Source organism: Henckelia pumila, chromosome 4 (assembly GCF_033568475.1).
Source record: "Henckelia pumila isolate YLH828 chromosome 4, ASM3356847v2, whole genome shotgun sequence".
NCBI classification, from domain to species: domain Eukaryota; kingdom Viridiplantae; phylum Streptophyta; class Magnoliopsida; order Lamiales; family Gesneriaceae; genus Henckelia; species Henckelia pumila.
The window spans coordinates 154,599,631-154,611,021 of record NC_133123.1 but is presented as its reverse complement, the minus strand read 5'-3'; positions in this window follow the sequence as shown (position 1 = coordinate 154,611,021).

Genomic DNA, 11,391 nt, shown 5'->3' with positions numbered 1-11,391 from the left:
CGCATTCCTTTATTTCTAGTAGCTTTGTTAAGAGACATAGATTACCTTATGTATCATTAGATATGGATTTAGTTGTATCTACTCCGCTGGAGCAGGAGATAGTAACTAAGCGTCTAGTGATGGGTTGCCTTCTAGAGTTTGAGGGTAATACGTTATTGGCTAATTTGATGATATTAGCGATGGCAGATTTTGACTGTATTTTGGGAATAGATATGCTGACTTTGTATCATGCTACTGTGGATTGTTATCAGCGTCTGGTACAGTTTCATCCTGCTGAGGGTGATAGCTGGTATTTTTATGGTGAGGGTGCGCGACCTCCGATGCCACTTGTTTCGGCTCTGAAGGCATGTCATGTTTTGGAGTCAGGTGGGGAGGGCTACCTTATCTATGCAGTTGATATGTCCATGAGTAGTACGGGTATTGATCAGTTACCGGTAGTCAGTGAGTTTCCTGATGTATTCCCTGATGAGATTCCTGGTTTTCCTCCGGTGCGAGAGGTTGAATTTGGTATTGATTTAGTACCAGGAACTACGCCTATATCCCGAGCGCCTTATCGTCTAGCACCATCAGAGATGAGGGAATTGAAACAGCAGTTACAGGATCTGCTTGATAAGGGATATATTCGTCCGAGTGTTTCTCCGTGGGGAGCACCTGTTTTGTTCGTCAAGAAGAAAGATGGATCGATGCGATTGTGTATTGATTACAGGCAGTTGAATCGTGTCACCATCAAGAATAAGTATCCTTTGCCACAGATTGATGATCTGTTCGATCAACTACAGGGTACTTCTGTTTACTCCAAGATAGATCTGATATCTGGATACCACCAGATGCGGGTACGAGACTCAGATATTTCTACGACTACTTTTAGGACCAGATACGGGCATTATGAATTTCTGGTTATGCCATTTGGTTTGACGAATGCACCGGCAGTCTTTATGCATAAAAGAAAATACCTATTAAACCAATCACAAGAATACTGGATGTGGATGATGATATCTATCTGATGAATCAGGTATTTCGAGAATATCTGGATAGATTTGTCATCGTCTTTATTGATGATATTCTTGTCTATTCTCATGATAAGGATGAGCATGCACAGCATTTGAGAATTGTTTTACAGACGTTACGAGATAAGCAGCTGTATACGAAATTGAGCAAGTGTGAATTCTGGCTTGATCGGGTAGTGTTTCTCGGTCATGTGATTTTTAATGAAGGAATATCTGTTGATCCTAGTAAGATAGAGGCAGTGCTGAACTGGTCTCATCCGACGACGGTTGCTGAGATTCGTAGTTTCTTGGGTCTAGCTGGATATTACCGTCGGTTCATCGAGAATTTTGCATAGTTGGCCAGACCTTTGACACAGCTTACACGGAAAGATTTTGCCTTCATATGGTCCTCGGATTGTGAGGAGTCATTTCACGAGCTGCTTGGACGTCTTACTACTGCACCTGTGCTAGCTCTACCTTCTGGATCAGGAGGGTATGTTGTCTATAGTGATGCCTCTGGTCAGGGGTTAGGATGTGTTCTGACACAGCATGGACATGTTATTGTCTATGCTTCTCGACAGTTGAAGATGCATGAGAGTAATTATCCAGTACATGATCTCGAGTTTGCCGCCATTGTATTTGCACTCAAGATCTGGAGGCATTATCTTTATGGCGAGAAATTTGAGATATTCACGGATCACAAGAGTCTGAAATATTTATTCACTCAGGCGGAGTTGAATATGCGACAGAGACGTTGGATGGATCTTCTGAAGGATTATGATTGCGAAATCAAATATCATCCAGGTTCTGTTAACCTTACTGCTGATGCCTTGAGTCGGCAGGTGAGACTTTCTGCACTTCAGACTAGTGAAGTATCTCATATGATTCAAGAGTGTTGTTCATTGAGTTTTACGCTCAAGCACAAGAAAGGGAGAAATGGGATTCGATTGTATACTATTTTGTCTGAACCAGCATTGTATTCTCGGATCAGAGATGCTCAGATATCTGATGTTAAGACTCAGCGTTTGGCACGTTTAGCCAATGGAGTTAATACATCTGGATTTCATTTTCAGGCAGATGGTTTATTGTGCTTATCTAATCGAGTGGTTGTACCTAATGTTGCGGAGCTCAGGAACGATATTCTATCTCAAGCTCACAGGAGTCGATTATCAGTTCATCCTGGAAGCATGAAAATGTATAAGGACTTGCGAACTAGATTCTAGTGGAAAGAGATGAAGAGGAGTGTGTATCAATTTGTTTCGAGATATTTGGTTTGTCAACAGGTCAAGGCTGAACATCGACGACCAGGTGGATTATTACAGAATCTTGAGATTCTCGAATGGAAGTGGGAGCACGTGACTATGGATTTTGTTACCCACTTACCTATGACTTCATGTCAGTGTGATGCTATCTGGGTCGTTGTTGACCGTTTGACGAAATCAGCACACTTTATTCCTTAAAACCGGAAATATTCTTATGATCGCATGGCACGCTTATATGTCCAGGAGATAGTGCGATTACATGGGATTCCAGTGAGCATAGTCAGTGATAGAGACCCGCGATTTACCTCACGTTTTTGGGGTAGTTTTCAAGAGGCGTTGGGTACCACTCTGAGTTTGAGCACTGCATATCATCCGGAGACTGACGGACAGTCAGAGCGGACGATTCGTACATTGGAGGATATGCTACGTTCTTCTGTCATGGACTTTGGCTTATCTTGGCAGGATCAGTTACCTTTGATCGAATTTGCCTACATTAACAGTTATCATCGTAGTATTGATATGACACCTTTTGAGGCATTGTACGGTCGACGGTGTCGTACTCCGTTATTCTGGGATGAAGTCGGGGAATGACAAGTCGAGGGTCCTGAATTGGTGCAGCAGATTGTAGACAAGGTAGATTTGATCAAGCATAGGATCAAAGTTGCTCAAGATAGACAATCCAGTTATGCTAATATTCGTCGCAGGCCACTTCAGTTTGAGCCTGGTGAATATGTGTTTCTACGAGTATCACCTTTCAGGAAGGTGATGAGATTCGGCATGAAAGGCAAGTTGTCTCCTCATTTTATTGGACCTTTCCAGATACTGGAGAAGATCGGAGATGTTGCATATCGTTTGGTTTTACCGCCAAATCTTTCCAGTATACATAATGTTTTTCATGTGTCGTTACTTCGACAGTATATAGCTGATAAATCTCATGTGATTCAGTCTACTGATATTCAGTTAGAGCCAGATCTGTCTTTTGTTGAACGACCAATCCGTATCTTAGACAGAAAGGAGAAAGTTCTTCGGAACAAGACTATACCACTTGTGATGGTACAGTGGCAGCGCCGAGGCGTTGAAGAAGAAACTTGGGAAACTGAGAGTCGTATGCAAGCAGAATATCCTGAGTTGTTTGCTTTGTATTTTTTATTACCATGTAGTTGTAATTACAGTTGTTGTAATAAAACGTGGTTTGATATTTCATATTGTTGTCTTAATTTGTCTTTAGATGTTATTTCGCGGACGAAATATCTAAAGGTGGGGAGAATGTAGTAACCCAGAAACCATTTTAAGATAATAATATGTTAAACATGATTAAGGGTTGGTAGTTAACCAATTCCGGGATTTAATCGAACTTCAAAAACAAGAAATGAAATTTCATTGCCTGAGCCAGTTCAGACGATCCGAAGAGGACTTCGGACGGCCCGAACTTGACCACCAGGGGCTCCGAAGGTGAGCTTGTTGACTTCGGAGTTAAGGCTGGTTCGGACGATCCGAACTCAAGTTCGGACGGCCCGAACTCGTTTGTGCCAAGTAGGCAGGATTACTCAGCAATGAATTTTGACAAGTGTCGGACTGAGATCACTTCGGACGATCCGAACTCGAAGTGTCTCGCATGCAGACAGTGAGTTGGATCGGACGATCCGAACTCAGGTTCAGACGGCCCGAACTCTTCCAAAACTTTTCCTATAAATAGGGCTCATTCGATTTCATTTTGAAATACGAATTCCCGAGGTTCCTTCTTCAGTTATGTAGTGTGAGATATACACTTGAGGGCCCTATCGGTTATAATAGAGGTTCTGGAATAACCAAGGAGTGGTTATAGTCATCCGGGACTAGCGACTTCAAAGGGCTATCTACGGACGAAGGTATGGTCCGAGAATCTATTTAAGTTTTGGGAGTACTTATTAGCTTAGTTAAGGCTTATAGAATTTATGTAGTGATACGGTGAACTTTTGAATATAGGCTTGGAACCTAGGATCCTACTATACTTGAACTAGCCTAGAGGTACGTACATATTGACTGAGATTGCCAGCGAGTATACATGTTTATATGTTGCATTTATTTGGCATTATTATATGGCATGATATATGATTTACCGCTTTCTATATTCATATGTCATGTGCATATACACGTTGAGCCTATACCTTGTTATACCTGACTATAGAGCCGCTCAGCTCTATACTCGATAGTCTGTCACTGAGAGTACCGCGACGGCGGGGGCATTTATGTCTGTCTACTCTGGTGTACTTGACGAGTGTGGTTGCACCCAGAGGTTGATCCGTGCGGTGGCAGCACTCATGTGGCGCCGGTTCTGAGCATGACTTTTCAGATGATCTTTTACCAGTCATCATGTTGCATGCATCATATTTATACGTGTACTCATGTTTATGTATTGGGTGTTAGCGCTCACGTCCTAGTTGTTATCTTGGACACCCTATTTCATGGGGCAGGTCGCAGGATGGACGGAGCTGGTGGTTCAAGGCAGGATTAGGGAGCAGGCCTTGAGGAGTTAATTATACAGCAAGATTCGATATAGCTGTATAATGTTTACTTTTAAGTATTTTGATATGGTTGTATCACTACTGATGAATAAGCTTGACACTTTTATACTAAACTGATATGTAATTTATGGTTATGTTTTCGCACGTTTTACTCTGTTAAGTTATTTTGCTGTATTAAGTTTAATGCATGCTATTAGTTGCCAGTTAGTATGTGATACCATGCAGGGTCACTACAGTTATGTTAAACCTTGATGTTTTGGACTTCAAAAACAGAGAAGATCTTATAGATGATTGGACGTCAGCTATGAGAATAGCAGCAGGGACATTAGATCTCAATAAAGAAGGATTCATTAAACTTCTAGAAATGAGTCTAATAAGATCTGTTAAGATCGCATGGGAGATGACTATGCCAGAAACTAAGGAATCAATCTTAGCAGGAGAATCCCTCAGTGAGATTGGAGAAAGAATGACCACCCTATTTAAAGCACAATTCATAGGGGTAGACTATTTCAATAATCAAAATACAGAGAAAAAGAGAAGATATACTCAAGCTCTTTATAGCCTCGAGTTACATGATATCTGCTTAGTTGATAAATACATTATGTTATTCACTAAATACAGATGGAATTCGGGAGTCGAGGAAAATATAGCTATTCAGCTATTTTTTGCAAAAATGTCAAGTCCCTGAAGAGAAATGCTGATTAAAGAATATTTTCCAGGAAATCATGATACATTGGCAAGACGTGTCTCCTTTTTGAAAGGAAAATTAGCAGAATGGTGCCATATGGCAGCATTACAGAAGAACTACAAGAAAATAAGGGGTATAGATAAGCGTACACCTTTGTGCTGTAGAGAAAATTATCTTCCAACGATCATTGGAAACAGATCACAGGGATTTAAAAGGAAGAAATTCAGAAATAATCCCTATAATAAAAGAATGAAAAGTTCTTGGAAACCAAGAACATTTTGGTCCAAACAAAAGGCCAGATCCTATAGATCAGGTAGAAGAAGTGGACCTATAAGAACATCCCCAGCAACAGGCTCATCGCAAAGCAGGGGAAGAACACCATCAAGAGGAACGTTCAGAAGAACTCATACAAGAGAAAGTGAAAGTTTCAAGGATTGCAACTGCTGGACATATGGAGCAAGAGGACATATATCTATAAATTGTCCAGAAAACGAGAAAAAAAGGAGTTAAACTCTTTGAAGCAACACCAGATATGGATGAAGTGGTCTTCTTTCAAGATCTAGTCCAAGTATATCAATTTGAGGATATCCCCTCAGATGAAAGCATATACGAAGAAGAGATATTGTTTAGTCGAGAAGTTTCTGAGGATGAATCAGAATCAGAATTAGAGTAAAGAGGAAGTGTTTCACCATGAAACACATGAAAGTTTGGCTGGGTTCTTTAGTCAAACCACGATATCTCATAATATGGTCCAAAGGATTATGAGAGAAAATCCAACATTACAGAAGTACCAAGGATTTTCGGCAGGACAAGTTGAAAGAGTCTTAGGAAACCTAGGGCTAAGACAAAGAAGACATAATTTGATTTATAAGGTATCCAAAAGGGAAATGGCGATCCCTATGGAATTAACCAGTAATCAAATTGAAATGCAGTTAATTCACTTTGAAGAAATTCGAGAAGAATTACAGAAATTAAAAGCAGAAGTAGCAAAGGCAATGTCTTGGATTCATATTGGAGCAATCCAGATTATGATCAAAGCTACTTTTAAAGAGGGAATAGATTCACTCATAGATATAGTAATATGCGATAAAAGAATGGGGAATATACAAGATGCGGTTCTAGGAACTATCTCGAAAAATTTATGTGCTGGAAAAATTGTGGGAGTTATTTATCCAAGAATAGCCTACAATTTAGCTGATAGAGATTTTAGTCGAGCCTTGACTTTGCATCAAAACTTCAAGGAAAAAAGACTAATGAAGGAAGGTAATAGGCCATATTCTATTACGTATCAAATTTCATATGCTCTTTCTAATACTCACTATTCTGAATTATTTATTAGAAATGAGTTCATTGAAATTCCAGAGATCTTTGGGAAAGTTGCTCAAGCAATATACCCGGAAAAAATCGAGTTTCCTTTAATTCAGGAAACAGACATTCAAATTCAAGACAGACCGGTTCTATACAGAGACCCTAAAATAGAACCCCGAAGGTTATCTTTCCAAGGAGACAGAATGACAAGCAGGAGATGGGACAAATCTCCTATTCAAGAAATTCCACTAGAAGAAAAAGAGTTTTCTATAATATAAAAACTTAGATCTCCAGAAGGATGGAAAGAAGTAAAAATAGTATTCGAAATTACAAGTCATCGGAACTTGTTCCCTTGTAACTCGATTTACTATTTGGAACAACAAGAAAAAGGAACTTACCAAGGAGTGATAAATATTGAAGAATTGAAAGTTCAAATTTGGGGAATTCCAGGAAAAGAAATGGATCAACTCATTCTTGGTCTAGAATTCCTGGAGGACCATAAACCATGAAAACGCCTTGAAAAAGGAATAGAGTTCATGGCAAAAGAAAAGACTTGGAGGATTCAATAAGAATTCTACGAAATGGAAAACCAAGAGAATTGGATAAGGGACAATCCCTTAATTGGATTCGAGAACTCTGTTCACAAACAGAGGAAGAAGCAACAGTTGAAATTAGTAAGTCATGAACATGATTTACTAGAACGCATTGAAGAAATAGAAAGGAGTAACCATACTCTACCTTCTGAGGCCTTAGGGAAACTAAAGGTAAATAGTCTTAATCGGATTACTGAGTTACAACACAGTCTGTTAAAAATGACGGGGCCATTTAGTAATCCCTTTAAAAAATGACAACAAGTCATTTTCTCCATATACATTCCGATAGGGATGTTATATGAACAATATAAGGCTGAGTATTTTGCAGCTTATATTGACTCGGGAGCAGAAATTTGTACAGCAAAAAGAGGAGTCTTTCCTGAAAATGTGAAGAGAAATTGCCAAAAATTGCTGGACGAGATTTCTCTCGAAGAATTTTAATTCTTTGCAAAGGAATAAAACAAGTAGAGATCCTTATAGGAGGTGCAGGTCAAACGCCTTGGTACAAGGTAAAAACACCACCAATATATTTCCATGATACATGAGCTGATATTCTGTTAGGAAATAGCTTCTTACAAATGTTTAAGAAGTACACACAAGACAATGAGTCAAGAAGACTTATGTTCACTACAATTAGTGATCATAAAATTATCGTTCAAAGACTCAAGGTTGCTTTGTATCGACAATTGCCGATAATATTTCGCAGCCAGCGTGGTGATAAAGGACAACTTTTTCACCCAAAAATGAATGATCCAAGAAGGTTTGGAGAAACCATGTTGAAAATAACAACAGAACAAGAACTCCAAACAGAGGATATGAAGCTTCTCAAGGTAACTCTAAATCACAGAGATATAGAGTTAGAGAATAAAGTATCCCTTGAAGATGTCAAAAAGAGGCTCAAAGAAAGTTACAACGAGCATCCTTTGGCATGATGGGATAGAAATCAACTCAAAGTCAGTCTTACTCTAAAGGAAGGTAAAGAGTATGAATTCGTCAGATATAAGCATATCCCAATGAACATAACAGATCAAAGGGATATGAGAATGATTATCAAGGAACATTTGGACCTTGGTTTAATCAAAGAAGGAGTTTCACCATATAGCAGCCCAGGTTTTCTGGTTAGAAATCATGGTGAAATAAAAAGAGGGAAACTCAGGCTAGTTATTAACTACCAAGGTATTAATAAAATTCTGGAGTTTGATGGGTACTTCATACCGAGTAGAGAACACCTAATTAGCTATATACGAAATGCTAGAGTGTTTTCAAATTTTGATTGTAAGTCTGGATTTTACTAGATTCGAATGGAAGAAGGAAGTTAGAAATTCACAACCTTCTCTACTCCACAAGGACACTATATTTGGAAAGTTATGCCTATGGGATTGGCTAATGCACCCCAGATATTTCAAAGAAAGATGGATAACCTTTTTAAAGATTATTTCAACTTTATGTTTGTTTATATTGATGATATTCTTATAGCATCAAAAAATATAGACGAACACGTTAAACACTTAGAGATTTTCTCTAAAATTTGTAAACAAGAAGGACTGGTTTTATCTGAAAAGAAAGCAGTCATAGCAACAAGGAAATTGAATTCCTCGGTATTGAGATTGATGAAATTGGAATAATTCTACAACCCCATATTGTGGAAAAGGTAAAGAATGTTCCAGATAAACTCAAAGATGTAAATCAACTCCAGAGTTTTCTTGGAGTAGTTAATTTTGCAGGGATGTTCATTAACAATCTAGCAATGTACAGAAAGGTGTTCAGTTCTTTGTTAAAAAAGGATGCTAGGTTTATATGGACCAATGACCATACTAAAGGGGTAAACCAATTAAAAAAGATATGTAAGAATCTCCCAAAAATGGCTATACCCGTAGATGAAGATGATCTGGTATTATTTACGGATGCCAGTGACGATTGGTGGGCAGCAGTCCTTACCAAGATCACTCCAGATGGGGAAATACCATGCAGATACTGTAGCGGTCTTTTTTCAGAATCTGAGGCCATTAGATGGCATATCAATGAGAAGGAATTTTATGCAGTTAAAAGGGCTTTTGAAAAATGGCCATTATTTTTACTTGCTAAAAAATTCACTCTGAAGGTTGATAACACTCAGGTAAAAGCTTTCCTAGAAAATAAGATTGAATCTAAACCTGAGAAAGCTAGGTTATTAAGATGGCAAGCATTATGTCAAAATTATATTTTTGATATTGTTATTATTAAATCTCATGAAAATATTCTTGCAGATTTCTTAACAAGACATGGAAGGCAGTGACGTGGATTCCATCATGAAAATGCAGAGGCATCTCAGGGAACACCTTGGGTTGCTTCAAAACGAGTTCAACCAATTAGCCATTAATGCTGAAATGGCCAGCAGGTTACAACAAGATGATCGGATCAAATTATCTAATCGAATTACAGGATGTATGTAGTGACCCTTACCCGGATCACCTACTAAACAGAACTTATGCATGCAATTTACTTAATTAAACAGATATCAGAATAAAACTGCGGAAACCATAAACAATATACAATCCCAAGTAAAGAAATCTGTAATTTATCCAATAATATACAACCAAATCGAATAGCTGTATAAACCCAAACAACAGTAATAAAACCTAGACGAAGCTCCAGCTGTCCAACCACTGACTAGCCCCTCCTGGATCCACCCTCCTCGTCCAAACGCAAACCTGCCCCATGGAATAGGGTGTCCAGAAAAATACAGAGTACGAGACGTGAGCATAAAACGCTCAGTACGAGAGTATGAGTATACATGCATGCAAAGTGAACTCCCTATAGACTCGAGATCAAAGATCAGATAACAGAGACAGACCGGGCCCTGGTATGTAGCACGCTGTGCCGTCGCTTTAGGGGGTGGCTCCCATACCGAGATAACCATGGATACGCCGGACCCAAATCGATGGAAGTCCATCCACTAACAGGATAGGGTACAACCCTACTAACAGACATCTCGAAAGAGATACAGCAAGATGCAAATGAATGCAGCATAATATCATGGCATATAAATCATGCAGTCACATAATACATGTATACTCAGTCAGGATATCTCGAACAGTACTTTCGTACCTCAAAACAGTGCAAGCTCTACCAACTCTAGGTCCACGCCTATAGTCTGCTCTACACTGCCAAATGATACTACTATCATTAAAGTGCTCTAAAAGCCTTAACTAAGCTATTGCATACTCCTAAATATTTATAGGAAGCAAATGCTATACCTTCGTCCGTCATTAGCCCTTTGATGTCGATGCCTCCAGAATTTGGGCACAACTCCGCTACGACTACCGAACGCCTCGCCGACCTCCGGACCAAGCCTAAGAAGACTAGAACAGCTCCAAAAGGGCTAGAATGGAAAGGAGAACTCGGAATTGGCAAATGAAAGTGAAGCCTCGGCCTTCTATTTATAGACAACGATCGGAACTTCCGATTCTTGATCGGAACGTCCGAACCTCGATCGGAACGTCCGATCCTGCCATCGGAGCTTCCGAAGATCCTGATCTGTCACGTGTCAAAATATCACTTGTTGACTCCGGATAGGGGTGATCGGAGCTTCCGGTCCTGATCGGAGCTTCCGATCTTGCCACACGTCATGCCTGACGTAATATCAATCGGAGCTTCCGATCCTGTTCGGAGCTTCCGAACTCACCTTCGGAGCTTCCGAACTCTACTCAAGTAATTATGATTAATTTCTTAATTACTGATTTTGGTTACGGGCTACTACATTCTCCCCCACTTAAGATATTTCGTCCTCGAATTCAGATCTTAAGTACCGAATGCAAATACAAAAATCAGAAACATTCTTTATTCAAATCAAACGTTTACAGAGTTTGCAACTGAATACAACTCAAAGAATGAAATCAAAATAACTCAGGGTGGTCTTTACGCATCCTGTTCTCAAGCTCCCAAGTAGCTTCCTCAGTGCCTCGGCGCTGCCACTGAACTAAAACCAAAGGAATGACTTTGTTCCGTAAAACCTTATCCTTATAATCCAGGATACGAAGAGGTTTCTCAACATAAGTCAAATCCTTGTCT